The 16990-nt window shown below is 43.0% G+C and overlaps 1 protein-coding gene across 1 annotated transcript in view; it reads left to right on the top strand.

The window, feature by feature from the left end:
* The window catches only part of smap1 (small ArfGAP 1), a 207346-nt gene that overhangs the window by 17929 nt on the left and 172427 nt on the right, over nucleotides 1-16990 (top strand).

Raw genomic sequence — 16990 nt, 5'->3', positions numbered from 1 at the left:
AGCCCAGCTCGTCCCCGCCTCCCTAACCTGTTCTTCCTCTCACCTATCCCCTCCCCCCACCTCAAGCTACACCTCCATTTCCTACCTTCTAACCTCATCCCGCCCCCTTGACCTGTCCATCCTCCCCGGACTGACCTATCCCCTCCCTACCTCTCCATCGGCACTCAGGTCTACAGGCTCCATCCCCCCCCCCTTTAACTTGCCTATCTCCTCTCCACCTATCTTCTCCTCTATCCATCTTTGATCCATCTCCCCCTCTCTCCCTATTTATTTCAGAACCTTCTCCCCATCCCCGTTTTCTGATGAAGGATCTAGGCCCGAAACGTCAGTTTTTGTGCTGCTAAGATGCTGCTTGGTTTGCTGTGTTCATCCAGCTCCACACTTTGCAGGAGATCTGGCAGCATCTGTGAGAGCAGAGTTGATTCATAGAATTCGTGGAATCCCTGCAGTGTGGAAGCAAGCTATTTGGCCCATTGAGTCCACACCGACCCTCTGAACAGCATCCCACCCAGACCCACTCTCCCCTATTCCTGCATTTCCCACCCTAGACACTATGGGCAATTTAGTACAGCCAATCCAGCTAACCTGTACATCTTCAGACTCTGGGATAAAACTGGAGCACCTACAGGAAACCCAGGCAGACATGTGGAGAACGTGCAAGTGTCACACAATCACCCTAGGCTGGAATCAAACCCAGGCCCCTGGCGCTATGTGGCAGCAGGACTAGCCACTGAGTCATGGTGGTGCCCAGAACTTAGGAATAGTCACTGGACCCAAAACATTAACTTTGATTTCTCTTCATAGATGCTGCCAGATCTGCTGGTCAATAATTCACTGTTTTCTCTCATTTCCTAGGTTAAATAGTGGGGTTAAATTAGTGACCCTCCAATCCATAGGAACTATTCCAGAATCTATAGAATCTTGAAAGGTGACCACCAATGCATCCACTGTTTCTAGGACCACTTCCCTAAATACACTACGCTATAGATCATCAGGTCCTAAGATTTTTGAGTGCGAGCAGCAGCGGAGGCAAGACGGACCCGGAAGACTGCAGCTAAGGTAAAGCAGTTTATTTTTAAAATTACTTACCGGTAGCGGGCAGCGGTGTTTTTTTTCCTCTTTCAGAGAAGGAGCGGGAGCACCAGAGGAAGTGACGAGGACCAGAGGGGCAGCCGGGAAGGAAAGCAGTGACCATATATATCAGCAAGGCGGCTATAATATAAGTTTGTTCTTAATTTGTTATTATTACTTGAAGTAAGCTTTCTGCTTTAGTATTGAGTGGGTGTTCAGATAAGTGGGGTATGGATGCTAGGGCAGTTGCTTGCTCCTCCTGCAGAATGTGGCAGTTGGGAGATGTGGCACACGTCTCCGCTGACTACATCTGCGGGAAGTGCACCCAGCTACAGCTCCTTGAAAACCGTGTTAGGGAAATGGAGCTGGAGCTGGATGAACTACGGATCATTCGGGAGGCAGAGGGGGTAATTGAGAGGAGTTATCGGGAGTTGGTCACTCCTAAGGCTCAGGACGAGGATAGATGGGTTACAGTTAGGGGGAGGAAAGGGGACAGACAGACAGATCCCCTGTGGGCATTCCCCTCAGCAATAAGTATACCGTTTTGGATACTGCTGGGGGGGATGACCTACCAGAGGAAAGCCATAGTAGTCAGTTCTCTGGCACTGAGCCTGACACTGTGGCAAAGAAGGGAAGGGGGCGGAATAGAAAAGTACTTGTGGTAGGCGACTCGATAGTTAGGGGAATCGACAGGAGATTTTGTGGGCAAGATCGGAATTCCCGGAAGGTATGTTGCCTCCCTGGTGCCAGGGTCCGGGACGTCTCCGATCGGGTGTATAAAGTTCTAAAAGGGGAGGGCGAACAGCCAGAAATCGTGTTACATATTGGCACAAATGATATAGCCAGAAATAGGTTTGAGGATATAAAAAGTGATTTCAGGGAGTTAGGATGGAAGCTGCAGAGCAGGACGAACAGAGTAGTGTTCTCCGGTTTACTACCGGTGCCATGAGATAGCGAGGTGAGGAACAGGGAGCGGGCGCAGCTGAACACGTGGCTACGCAGCTGGTGTAGGAGGGAGGGCTTCAGATATGTAGATAATTGGGATGCCTTCTGGGGAAGGTGGGACCTGTACAAGAAGGACGGGTTGCATCTGAACTGGAAGGGGACCAATGTCCTGGGTGGAAGGTTTGCTCGAGTAGTTCGAGAGGGTTTAAACTAGTATGGCAGGGGGGTGGGAACCTGAGCTGTATACCAGAGGTGAGCGTTGATGCAGGTGAGGCAGTAGCAAGAGGTAGACCAGCTAGTGGGAAGGATTTTCCTGGGAAGGAACCAAGGGATCGGTTAAAGTGTGTTTGCTTTAATGCAAGGAGTATCAGGAATAAAAGTGATGAACTTAGAGCATGGATCAGTACCTGGTGCTATGATGTTGTGGCCATAACAGAGACATGGGTTTCTCATGGGCAGGAATGGTTGCTGGATGTTCCAGGGTTTAGAACATTTAAAAAGAATAGGGAGGGGGGAAAAAGAGGAGGGGGTGTAGCACTACTAATCAGAGAGGGTATCACAGCTACAGAAGCTTCCTTTGTCGAGGAAGATCTGCCTACTGAGTCAGTATGGGTGGAAATTAGGAACAGCAAGGGAGTAGTCACCTCGTTAGGGGTTTACTACAGGCCCCCCAATAGCAGCAGGGAGATTGAAGAAAGCATAGGTCGACAGATTTTGGAGAAGTGTGCACGCAGTAGGGTTGTTGTAATGGGTGACTTTAACTTTCCTAATATTGATTGGAACCTCCTTCGAGCAGAAGATTTGAATGGAGCTGTTTTTGTAAGGTGTGTTCAGGAGGGTTTCCTAACGCAGTACGTTGACAGGCCGACGAGGGGAGAGGCCATTCTAGACTTGGTGCTCGGAAACGAGCCGGGGCAGGTATCAGATCTTGTGGTGGGAGAGCATTTTGGTGATAGTGACCATAACTGCCTCACATTCTACGTAGCTATGGAGAAGGAGAGGATTAGGCAGAATGGGAGGATATTTAATTGGGGAAGAGGAAACTATGATGCGATTAGACATGAGTTAGGAAGCATGGACTGGGAGCAGTTGTTCCATGGTAAGGGAACTATCGACATGTGGAGACGGTTTAAGGAACAGTTGTTGGGAGTGATGAGTAAATATGTCCCTCTGAGACAGGCAAGAAGGGGTAAGATAAAGGAACCTTGGATGACGAGAGCGGTGGAGCTTCTAGTGAAAAGGAAGAAGGTAGCTTACATAAGGTGGAGGAAGCTAGGGTCAAGTTCAGCTAGAGAGGATTACATGCAGGCAAGGAAGGAGCTCAAAAATGGTCTGAGGAGAGCCAGGAGGGGGCACGAGAAAGGCTTGGCAGAAGGAATCTGGGAAAACACAAAGGCATTTTACACTTACGTGAGGAATAAGAGAATGGTCAAAGAAAGAGTAGGGCCGATCAGGGATAGCATAGGGAACTTGTGTGGAACCTGAGGAGGTAGGGGAAGCCCGAAATGAGTTTTTTGCTTCTGTCTTTACGAAAGAAACGAACTTTGTAGTGAATGAAACCTTTTGAAGAGCAGGTGTGCATGCTGGAATGGATAGAGATAGACGAAGCTGATGTGCTGAAAATTTTGTCAAACATTAAGATTGACAAGTCGCCAGGCCCGGATCAGATTTGTCCTCGGCTGCTTTGGGAAGCAAGAAATGCAATTGCTTCACCACTTGCGAAGATCTTTGCATCCTCGCTCTCCACTGGAGTCGTACCTGAGGACTGGAGAGAGGCAAATGTAATTCCTCCCTTCAAGAAAGGAAATAGGGAAATCCCCGGCAATTATCGACCGGTAAGTCTCACGTCTGTCGTCTGCAAGGTGTTAGAAAGGATTCTGAGGGATAAGATTTATGACCATCTGGAAGAGCATGGCTTGATCAAATACAGTCAACACGGCTTTGTGAGGTGTAGGTCATGCCTTACAAACCTTATCGAGTTTTTTGAGGCTGTGACTAGAAAGGTTGATGAGGGTCGAGCTGTGGATGTGGTGTATATGGACTTCAGTAAGGCATTTGATAAGGTTCCCCCATGGTAGGCTCATTCAGAAGGTCAGGAGGAATGGGATACAGGGGAACTTAGCTGCTTGGATACAGAATTGGCTGGCCAACAGAAGACAGCGAGTGGTAGTAGAAGGAAAATATTCTGCCTGGAAGTCAGTGGTGAGTGGAGTTCCACAGGGCTCTGTCCTTGGGCCTCTACTGTTTGTAATTTTTATTAATGACTTGGACGAGGGAATTGAAGGATGGGTCAGCAAGTTTGCAGACGACACAGAGGTCGGAGGTGTCGTTGACAGTGTAGAGGGCTGTTGTAGGCTGCAGCGGGACATTGACAGGGTGCAGAGATGGGCTGAGAGGTGGCAGATGGAGTTCAACCTGGATAAATGCGTGGTGATGCATTTTGGAAGGTCGAATTTGAAAGCTGAGTACAGGATTAAGGATAGGATTCTTGGCAGCGTGGAGGAACAGAGGGATCTTGGTGTGCAGATACATAGATCCCTTAAAATGGCCACCCAAGTGGACAGGGTTGTTAAGAAAGCATATGGTGTTTTGGCTTTCATTAACAGGGGGATTGAGTTTAAGAGTCGTGAGATCTTGTTGCAGCTCTATAAAACTTTGGTTAGACCGCACTTGGAATACTGCGTCCAGTTCTGGGCGCCCTATTATAGGAAAGATGTGGATGCTTTGGAGAGGGTTCAGAGGAGGTTTACCAGGATACTGCCTGGACTGGAGGGCTTATCTTATGAAGAGAGGTTGACTGAGCACGGTCTCTTTTCATTGGAGAAAAGGAGGAGGCGAGGGGACCTAATTGAGGTATACAAGATAATGAGAGGCATAGATAGAGTTGATAGCCAGAGACTATTTCCCAGGGCAGAAATGGCTAGCACGAGGGGTCATAGTTTTAAGCTGGTTGGTGGAAAGTATAGAGGGGATGTCAGAGGCAGGTTCTTTACGCAGAGAGTTGTGAGAGCATGGAATGCGTTGCCAGCAGCAGTTGTGGAAGCAAGGTCATTGGGGTCATTTAAGAGACTGCTGGACATGTATATGGTCACAGAAATTTGAGGGTGCATACATGAGGATCAATGGTCGGCACAACATTGTGGGCTGAAGGACCTGTTCTGTGCTGTACTGTTCTATGTTCTAAGGATTTATTGGTCTTCAATCGCATAAGTTTGCCAACACCTCCGTCCGAATGCAGGTTTCTTGCAGATCCTCCTTTCGACCAGACTTTGCATTCCCCAATGTTATTGCAGCATTATTTGTGCCCACTTTTGGGAAGAGAGAACAAAATATGTATTTAATTGTCATTTCTACTATTTCTTTGTTCCCCATTATAAACTTCCTTGTTTGTGACAGTGGAGAGGGCCCTTACATTTTTTTTCTTTTCTTCACTAATCTTTTTCTTTTCAGATACCACTAGAAGCTTTTACATTTAGTTTGTATAGTCCCTGGAAGCTTACATGTTTTATTTTCCCACTCTGAAATCAACCCTTTTGTTGAAATCCAAACTGCGTGCCAGTCCTCAAGTCTGCTGCTTTTCTGGCAAATTTGTATGCCTCTTGCTTGGATTTGATACTGTTCCTAATTTCCCTTGTGAGCCATGGTTGGGCCACCTTTCCTATTCTATGTTGTGCTGAACAGGAATGAACAATACCTGCAGTTCTTCCATATGCTCTTTAAACATTTGCCATTTCTTATCCAGCATCATTTCTTTAAGAAATGTTCCTCAATTTATCATAGCTAGCACCTCATACACCATTGTTTCCTTTAGTCAGATTACAGAATTTAGTGTCAAAATCAACTGTGTCACTTTCTGTCTTAATGAATTATTCCTTTCTTATTGCACAATACCTAGTATAGGAAGGTCTGCTGTCTAGTTGGTTCCTCACATGTTGATCCAGAAAACCATTTTGTACACACTCCATAATTCCTTCTCTTTGGTATTGTTACTGATTTGATTTGATTTGACCAACGTATATGCAGGTTTAATTCACCCACAATTACAGCTGACCTTTATTGTTTAATTCTCTAATTTCTTATTTAATTACCACTACAGTTTGAATGTCTGTGTTCAAGCTCCACTATTGCTTTCGGCCCTTGGTATTTCTAAGCTCTCGCCATACAGATTCCACTTCTTCAGAGTCAATATTCTTCCTCGCTTAATTTCTTCTTTAACTTGTAATGTTGCTCTACCTCCTTTTCCATTTTGGGCAGGCAGAACGAAAGACAGAAGGAGAGACAGAATGTGCACGTGGGATGGCAAGTGCTGTTGAATTTGCTCTTGACGCAGCATTCTTGCATCTATTACTGTCTTTTCATTTACCAAGATTTATTTGTGCACTTGAAAAAACATGTTGTGTTTGCAACTGTGGCAACTATCTAGATCCTCAAAAAAGACTTTGCAGTGTAAGGCAATAATTAATGTAAGAATTAATTCCTCAAGTATTGGAGCCTAGTGCCAGTAACAGATGACTTACCTGGCCTTCTCTATCTGAAAATCAGTGCCATCATGTCATGGAAATACTGAAGCATACATTTAGATTGGTCTCCAGAGGATACTATTTTAATCTGATACAGCCTCATCTCTGCCTGCAACTTAAAAGAAATGGTCATGGCTATCCTTTCACCTGAGCGTTAAGTGCTTCAAGTCCACTTTGTTCTGAACAGAATACTGAAGTAGTGCCTGAAACAGCCCAAAAATACAAACTTGGAATGGCTTCTCTGAAGATTGAGAAACTTTGAAACTCCCTGACACAGAGAGTTGTGGGGGCAGAAGGCTTCTGTATATTTAAGGCTGAGATAGATTCTTAATTGGTGCAAATCAAGGGGTACAATAAATGCTGGAAAGCTGATATGAGAAATCTAGGATCAACTATGGCAGTCCAGACTTGAGGGGCTGAACAGCCCACTACTTATGGCCTTATAAGGATTTGCCATTCAGACTTCAAACTTGCCCCACCATTTAAAATGGATAATGCCTGATCTTCCACTTGCATGCCATTTCCTTTATTCCCCAATGTCTTCATTATCTAGAAATCTATCAATCTGTGTTTTGAACCTTCTCTACAGCCATCTGAGATGAGAGTTTCAAAGATTTGCCACCCTCTGAGTCAAGAAGTTCTTCCCGCTTTAGTCCTAAAAAGCTTACCTTTGTACTCTGACTCTGTTCCCAATCAATGGTTCTTAAACCTCTAGCCTTGGGAAGCATCCTTTGTGCATCTGTCTTTTCAAGCGTTGCAGAATTTTGCATGCCGCAGTGAGATCACACTTCATTCTTCTAAACTATTAAGAATACAGTCTTTGTCTTCTCATAGAACTGTTCATCAGGCCAAGAATCAGCCACGTGAACCTCTGTTGTAGTTCTTCTTCAGCAAGTATATTCTTCCTCTGTGGTAAGATGACCAAAACTGTACATAATATTCCAGGTATGGTCTCACCAAAGGTCTAAACAATTGTAGCAAGGCATCTTTCTATTCTGTACTCTAATCTCTGGCGGTTAAGGCCAACAGACCATAGGTATTCCTAATTCCTTGCTGCAGCTGCATTTTACCATTCAGTACTCAAGAAAAAAAACCCAGCTCCATTTGTATATCAGCTCTCTCCAATTTCTCACCCGTGAAGAAATACTCTGCATTAATAGAAAAAACAAAAGGGACAGCTTCACATTTGCCATTTTCTTACCCACTCACTTAGCTTGTCTATATTTCCTTGAAACCTCTCAACACCCTCCTCATAACTAATAAATGAACTAAACCGTTTCTGCTAGTCTTGGTATGAAGGATTGGTATAATTGATGTGATGTTTCTTTTCTGCAGTGTGTGGGGCACCAACCTGATATTTCCATTTCAGGACATTGGGGAGAACTCTCTTCTTCAAAATAGTACCATGAGATATCTTGCATCCACCCAAGCAGTCAAATGGTTTAACTTGTCAATCAAAAGACATCACCTCCGACAATGCAGATATCTGAAAAACTGTACCTCTCCATAATTTGGTTTACACACAGAAACTGACTAAACTGGAAACTGCAAGTTCAAATTTATGTCCTTGCATTCTGGCACAGTGCTGTAGAATTCTAATGTAATTTTCTACAAATCACTTCTTTCTTATGAAGCAGATTTTAGAAGTTCAGCTACCTAAAATGTATGAGTTCACTGCTCAAAAGATTCAATGATTTGAGGCATGATTGTTTCCAGTAAATATTGTAGGTTTCTTGCTGCAGTAGACAGCGATTTTGCATTTTTACCTGTAGAAATCTGGTAATGCAACTTAATCTTGTTAATAGCACTTCAAGTATCCCATATATTTAACATCTTTGATCTATTACAATGGTGAACCAAAATAAAATGATTTACAAAAACTCAGAACCTGCTAGATTTTTGCATTGAAAGCTTTATTTATTCTTCCTTAAACTTCTGGAGATCTTAATGGAAATGCAGTATAACAGACAGTATAACGGTGGCTGAAAGAACTTTTGATGAGGACTCATCTATTGAGGTGGTATGGGCTGAGGTCAGAAACAGGAGAGGAGAGGTAACACTGCTGGCAGTTTTTTATAGGCCCTTGCAAAGTTCCAGGGATGTGGAGGAGAGGATCGGCAAAACTGTTCTGGGCAGGAGTGAAAAGAACAGGGTGGTCATTATGGGAGACTTTAACTTCCCTAACGTTGAATGAAAATGCCACCCTGTTCTTTTCACTGATGCAGTCATGATATACTCATGAATTTGGCATGTTAGACTTCTGACATAATTTAAATTTTGAATTATCCACGGCATTGAAACTACGTTAATTTCTGTAGAAAACTGTTGTGCTGAATTTATGTGCTTATGAAGACTTAGCTGCAAAGAGTAGCTGGTGCAATTTGCTTGTTCTAATTCCAGAAGCTGCAAATAATCAGGAAGATGCTAGTTAACTGTCATCTAAATGCAGGTTATTTGGTGATCAGTTGCACTGGTTTAATGATGATTTTTCCTCTCCCCTTCTAAGTATTGTATTTGAACAGACTGATTGGTTATGTTCTTCAGAGAACTATGATTTTATTGGTTTTCTTAGCTTAACTAAATTTCCTCGGTCTAACTTTGAGATTTCAACCAGTATTTTCTAGAAAGATTTGTTTCAATGGTAAACCTTATTGTGCGAGATGGGTAACTCATTGGTAAAAGAATTCTAATTGTCAGAAGATGTAAAATTAGTTTTGTCCTCTAATTTATTCTGCTTTTGTTGATTCTGGTAAAATCTACAGTTGAGTTTGGAAAAGTTATTCCATTTAGCATAAACATTTTTTACTGCTTTTAAAACTATTTGCGTATGTGCAGACGTTTTCAGGAATTTCAATGTTGTATATGTTTGACTGAAGAAAAGCTCATCGTTTAGCATTAAAGCTTCATTTCTGAGCCTGTTTGGAGATGGATGTTTTCAATTTTGAGTGAAGGAACTGGTTCAGGCGAATGGATAAAGAACCTGGATTCTATAAAACCAAAAGTTAAGTAATTGAAAGTTCAACAGTTAAGAGTGTAATATTGTAAGAGGGAGTGAAAAAGTAATTCTGACTGTGAAGCAAGCTGTCCACTTTCAAAAATCACTTCAGTCATAGGCTTTTGCTAGTAAGTGATTTGTCAGTCTCATTAAGGTAATTCGTGAAAGTTGATAAAATTATTTGAGGCTCCTGTGTCATATTTGGTAGCATTTTCTGGCTTTTCACCTGCATGCTGTTATTGATTTTCTGTGGTGGTAGATCTCAGTAGAAATAGTTCCAAACAAAGCATGTGTTCTGTACTTTCAAGCTGGTATCATAAGAGGCTGCTTTCGAGAGAAATCAATGAATGGGAGATCTGATGCATTGTGATTTGGAATTCTCAGTCTCCTGCAACTGATAAGCTGCTAGTGTGGAATACACTCCCTGCGTGCATCTCACATCTCTAGTCTAACTCAGTCTCTTCAGATCTTTCTTCGATGTATATTAGGCTACTTGTCAGTCTTTGCAATTGTGCTTGAATAATGGCAATAATACACATCCTGGTCTACATTTCCCTTAAGATTAATGAATGAAAATTTCTGACTCTTACAGCTCGTCTGTTCAATTGATTTTCTTTTCAAAAAAATTCATTTCTTTGATGCTTAAGTCTTTTTACAAGTGACCACTAGTGTTTTATTTCTCTGTTTACTTGTGGAATGCTCTCATGTCTTATTTGATTTTCTCTTGTTTATTTGTTACCTTTTTCACTAGTGTTTGACTGTCATAATTTACCTGTGGGGTGGGGATTCAACTTTTGCACAAAAGTCTGTAAAACCACAGTAGTCTTTAACTTTTTTTAATTTCTACATTTAACCAGAGTTTGTTTTCCAGTCATTAGTATTCATTCTTCTATGCATCTTTTAATTGTTGTTGTAAAAAAGTTAATTTGAAAAGATGTGTAGTTTAGTAAGCAAAGGCTAAGAAGAGGGAGGATTTTGGACTGTGTTTTAAAGAACTTTCTTGATTTAATATGTTGTTAGCCCACCTGGAAAGGAGGTGATACTGCATCTGGAGCTAGAAATAAAATGGGCCGAGTGGAACAAGATTTTCTGGGGAACATTTGGATGAGATCAGATGTTTTAAGACTGTTAGTGTAGAAGAGCAAGGGGAAATGAAATGTATTCTCTTAATCTGATAAGGAGTCGAGTACACCACCTAGGAGACAGAAATGGGCAATTGGGTAAAGGATCAAGGTTAATGTGAGGAACATTTTCCAAACCCATGATGTCTCCATCTAAAAGGACAAAGGCAGCCGATACATGGAAGCAACACCAGCTGCCAATTCCCCTCCAAGCTATACTCTATCCTGACTATGAAAATACATCTGTTCCTTCATTGTTGCTAGGTCAAATTCCTGGAATTCCCTCCCAAATGGCATTGTGGGTCAACCCACAGCAGGTGGACCATAGTTGTACAATAGTGTAGTTGGGGTGGGGGGGGGGGGGGCGGCAATAACAGCTGGCCAGCCAGTGACACTGTTGTCCCGTCAAAGATTAAAAACAATCAGTTTGTTTACAGAGAAAATACTGTTGACTTGGAATCCGCTGCCTATGAAGGAGATGGATGTGGATTCAATCAGTGATTTCAAAAGGAATTCAAATGGGAGCTTGAAGGGACTGCATGGATGGTATTTCCCACCAGCTAGTTACTGCTGTCAGTGATCCCAGAGAGCTCACATAGACTTGATTGGACAATAGCCTCCTTCTGTGGCATAAATGTCCATGGACTCTAATACGAAGACTGAAAAATTCAGTAATCCCAAAATCTTAACTTGTGCCATTTCACTCACCATTTATGTACGCTAAAGACCTATTAAAATTTACTGAGATTTAACAATAATCTGGAGCACACACCTTTTGGATCTGTTTTACGCTCATGTCACCACTAGACTTAAGCTGCTGAAGAAGGGTCTAGGCCTGAAATGTCAGCCTTCCTGCTTCTCTGATGCTTCTTGGCCTGCTGTGTTCATCCAGTTCTACACTTTGTTATCTCAGACTTAAGCTGCTGTTTGGTTTTCGGTTTTTCATTGCATTCATTTTAAAATTCTGGCCTCTGACCACTTCATGGCTTCACTTCTCTGCTTTCTTGAACTTTATTCATTTCCCATTTGAGCTTACTCATCAAACTGCTTAGTCCCAGGTGCTGATTTCTTTAAAGCCAGTTCATAGAGTTATAGAACGTAGAACATTACAGCACAGTACAGGCCCTTCGGCCCTCGATGTTGTGCCGACCTGTCATACCGATCTCAAGCCCATCTAACCTACACTATTCCATGTACGTCCATATGCTTATCCAATGACGACTTAAGTGTACCTAAAGTTGGCGAATCTACTACCGTTGCAGGCAAAGCGTTCCATTCCCTTACCACTCTGAGTAAAGAAATTACCTCTGACATCTGTCCTATATCTTTCACCCCTCAATTTAAAGCTATGCCCCCTCGTGCTTGCTGTCACCATCTTAGGAAAAAGGCTCTCCCTATCCACCCTATCTAACCTGCTGACTATTTTAGAACATAGAACAGTACAGCACAGAACAGGCCCTTCAGCCCACGAAGTTGTGCCGACCATTGAGCCTCGTGCATGCACCCTCAAATTTCTGTGACCATATGCATTCCAGCAGTCTCTTAAATGCCCCCAATGACCTTGCTTCCACAACTGCTGCTGGCAACGCATTCCATGCTCTCAACTGTGTAAAGAACCCGCCTCTGACATCCCCTCTATACTTTCCTCAACCAGCTTAAAACTATGACCCCTCATGTTAGCCATTTCTGCCCTGGGAAATAGTCTCTGGCTATCAACTCTATCTATACCTCTCATTATCTTGTATACCTCAATTAGGTCCCCTCTCCTCTTCCTTTGTTTCTATTAAGTCACCTTTCAACCTTCTTCTCTCTAATGAAAACAGCCTCAAGTCCCTCGGCCTTTCCTCGTAAGACCTTCCCTCCATACCAGGCAACATCCTAGTAAATCTCCTCTGCACCCTTTCCAAAGCTTCCACATCCTCCTTATAATGCGGTGACCAGAACTGTACGCAATACTCCAAGTGCGGCCGCACCAGAGTTTTGTACAGCTGCAGCACAGCCTCATGGTTCTGGAACTCGATCCCGCTATTAATAAAAGCTAAAACGCTGTATGCCTTCTTAACAGCCCTGTCAACCTGGGTGGCAACTTTCAAGGATCTGTGTACATGGACACCAAGATCTCTCTGCTCATCTACACTACCAAGAATCTTACCGTTAGCCCAGTACTTTGCCTTCTGGTTACTCCTACCAACGTGCATCACCTCACGCTTGTCCGCATTAAGCTCCATTTGCCACCTCTCAGCCCAGCTCTGCAGCTTATCTATGTCTGTCTGTAACCTACAGCATCCTTCATCACTACCCACAACTCCACCGACCTTAGTGTCATCTGCAAATTTACTAAGCCATCCTTCTACACCCTCATCCAGGTCATTTATAAAAATGACAAACAGCAGTGGACCCAACACCGACCCTTGCGGTACACCACTAGTAACTGGTCTCCAGGATGAACATTTCCCATCAACTACCACCCTCTGTCTTCTTTCAGCAAGCCAATTTCTGATTTAAACTGCCATATCTCCCACAATTCCATTCCTCCACATTTTGTACAATAGCCTATTGTGGGGAACCTTATCGAACGCCTTTCTGAAATCCATATACACCACATCAACCGGTTTACTCTCATCCACCTGTTTGGTCCAAGCTTGCACAGCATAGAATAAAACCAAAAAATTTTGGTCACTTAATGACAATTTCATTGTTTTCTCAGGCTTGTTTGAATACTGATGAAAAGACGAAATTGTTGAAGGTTTCATCTTGTATTTCTCAGGACAAATGTTACCAAATTTCACATGATCACAGCAATTCAATCTACATGAGAAAATGTGATAATGGGAACTGCAGATGTTGTAGAATCCAAGACAACAAAGTGTGGAGCTGGATGAACACAGCAGGCCAAGCAGCATCTCAGGAGCACAAAAGCTGACGTTTCGGGCCTAGACCCTTCATCAGAGAATGAAGGGTCTAGGCCCGAAACGTCAGCTTTTGTGCTCCTGAGATGCTGCTTGGCCTGCTGTGTTCATCCAGCTCCACACTTTGTTATCTTACATGAGAAAATGTGTTGATTAGCTAATGGGTTGCTGTGGAGAAAGAAAATGGAAACTATAGGTGACTGAGTAGATCAATTAAGGCACAAGGATTGAACATATTGCTGTTTTTTCTCCCGGAGATCAGGCAACAGTAAATGAACCATGTTATGAAACAGTAATCACATCTCCTTAAGTTTTAAGATAGCTATGAATAAGGTTAAGTCAGGACTTTGTGCAGTAAATGAGGGGAGAGCAAATATGTCAGTATTAGGCAGGAGTTAGGGAGTGTTAATTGGGAGGAGTTGTTATCAGAGAAATCCACATTCGATATGTAGGAATTGTTTAAAAACCTGCTGATGAGCATTCCTCTAAGGAGGAAGGACAAGGATACAACAAAAGGGACTCTCGGATATGAGGGAGGTTGTGAATTTAGTCAAAAAAAGAAGCATATGTAAGGTTTAGGAATCTTAAATTGGACAGGACCCATGAAAGAACTCGAGCATGGAATTAGGAGAGCAAGAAGGGGCCATGAAATGATGTTGGCACATAAGGTTAAAGCGAATCCTAAGGTATTCAATATGTACATTAAACGCAAGAGGATTAGTTAGGAGAAGGTAGGACCCCTCAAGGATAAAGGAGGGAACTTACATTTGGAGCCAGAGGATGTGGGCAAGATCCTAAATGTGAACTTTGCATCGGTATTTACCCAGGAGAACGTTATGGAGGATAAGGAGATCTGTGGGGAACGTGCTAATATGCTAGGGCATTTTGAGATCAAGAAGGAAATGGGTCTCTTGAAGAGCATTAGGTTGGATAAGTCCCCAGTGCCCCAATGGTATTTACCCCAAGTTACTGAGAGATGCAAGATAGGACATTGCTGAGGCTTTGAGCAAGATCTTTGTAACCTTGCTAGCTGCTGGAGAGATCCCGGGAGACTCTGAGTAGCTAAGGTTGTTCCCCTGTTCAAGAAGAGAAATAGGTATAATCTAGGAAACTATAGGCTGTCTCATCGGTGGTTGGGAAGCTATTGAAGGAAATTCTTAGTGGTAGCATATAAGTGCATTTGGAAAAGCTGGCCTGATTAGAGGCAGTCAGCACAGCTTTGTACGGGGTAGGTCATGGCTCACTAACTTGATTGAATTTTTTGAGGAGGTGACGAAGGTGATCGATGAGAGAAGAGCTGTGGATGTTGTTCATGTGGATTCTAATAAGGCTTTTGACAAGGTCCCTTGTGGTAGGTACACCCAGAAGGTTAAGATGCATGGGATCCACGGTGACTTGGTGCGTGGATTCAGAGTTGGCTTTTTTAATGAAGACAGAGGATAGTGGTGGAAGATTGTTTTTTAAGATGGAGGTCAAGTGGTGTTATGTAGGGATCTGTGCTAGGGCCTCTGCTGTTTGTAATATATGTATGTGTGTGTATATATAAAATGACTCGGATAAAAATGTAGGTGGGTGGGCTAGTAAGTTTGCAGACCATACAAAGATCGGTGGAGTTGTAGAGAGCGTAGATGGTTGTAAAAGGATACAGCGGGATCTGGATCAGTGACAGATATAGGCAGAGAAATGGAGGATGGAGTGTGAGAATTCCAAATCACAATGCATCAGATCTCCCAACCATTGATCAAATGTTAAGGGAAAGTATACAGTTAATGGCAGAACCCTGAACAACATTGATGTACAGAGCGATCTTGAGGTTCAATTTCTTAGTTCCTTGAAAGTTGCCACATAAGTAGATCCAGTGGTAAAGAAGCCATATGGCATGCTTGCCTTTATTGGTTGGGGATTTGAGTCAGGATGTCATGTTGTAGCTTTATACAACTTTGGTTAGACCTCATTACAATACTGCACTCGATTCTGGCTGCCGTACAGGAAGGATGTGGATGCTTTGGAGAGGCTGCAGAAGAGATTCACTGGATGCTGCCTGGATAAGAGGGCATGAACTCAGGTTGTTTTCTCTGGAGTGGTGGACGCTAAAGGGAGACTTGATAGAAGTGTATAAAATTGAGGTACAAATACAGGCTTGACAGTCACAACCTTTATTCTAGAATTGAAATGCCTCATACTAGGTGGCATATTTTTAAGGTGAGCGGGAAGGTTTGTGCACAGTCGTAGGAGTCTGGAATGCACTGCCAGGGGTGGTGATGGAGGCAGATACGACTGGGGCATTTAAGGGACTTTTAGATAAGCACATGAATACTTCAAGGAATGGACGGATATGGACCAACAGTAGTCAGAAGGGGTTAGATTAATTTGGCGTCATGCTTGGCACAACATTGTGGTCTGAAGGGCCTGTTCTTGTGCTGTGCTGTTCTATGTTCAGTGTTATTTGCTGAGCCTCAGCTGCCTAGGCATCTCTTCTCTTTTAAGATATCCCTTAAACTTAGCTGTTTAACCAAGTCTTTGTTAGACTTCCCTAACATCTGTTTTAAACTTGGTGTTGCTTTAAGTTCTCCTGTTAAGTGTTCTTGGGATATTTTATCACATCAAAGGTGTTGCATATTATTGTTGTGACCACCATTAAAATAAATGCGAAATCATTTGATTTTGATTAGATTAGATTCCCTACGGTGTGGAAACAGGCCCTTTGGCCCAACAAGACCACACCCCCCCTTGTAGCATCCCGCCCAGGCCCATCCCCCTATAACCCACAAGCCCCGAACACTATGGGCAATTTAGCATGGCCGATCCACCTAGCCTACACATCTTTGGACTGTGGGAGGAAACCAGAGCACTCAGAGGAAACCCATGCAGACATGGGGAGAATGTGCAAACTCTGCCCTGTTACCCGAGGCTGGAATTGAACCTGATCCCTGGCACTCTGAGGCTGAAGTGCTAACCACTGACCTACTGCGCTGTCCCATTTAACTGGAAATTCTAAGTCTGAAGCAAACAGTTTTAAAAACTTTTTTTTGACCCTTTCTGGACTGAGGGATAATTCCAATGGAAAATAATCAAATTGTGACTATAGTGAAAAGACAAAGCTACATTAACAATTTTATTAGCTACCAAGGGGATGTTTTAAAAATAAGGGAATTCTGATTTGATGTTTGATTTGATTTTATTGTCATGTGTCCCGAAAGACAGGAGAAGTTTTGTTTACAAGCAGTAGGGGCAGATCACAGCAAGTAAAAGATGTACAGATCAAAAAAAGTTAAAGGCATACAGGTTACATTGCAGTTTACATTATTTGAGGTTACAGTCTATTCAACAATCTGATTTTGGCCAGAAAGAAGCTGCTCCTGAACCTGCTTGTGCATGTGATCAGGTATCATCTGCCTGATGGAAGAGGTTGGAGGAGGTTATAAAGTT

The sequence above is a fragment of the Stegostoma tigrinum genome, chromosome 4 (assembly GCF_030684315.1).
Source record: "Stegostoma tigrinum isolate sSteTig4 chromosome 4, sSteTig4.hap1, whole genome shotgun sequence".
NCBI classification, from domain to species: Eukaryota; Metazoa; Chordata; class Chondrichthyes; order Orectolobiformes; family Stegostomatidae; genus Stegostoma; species Stegostoma tigrinum.
This window is presented reverse-complemented; position numbering and strand designations above follow the sequence as displayed.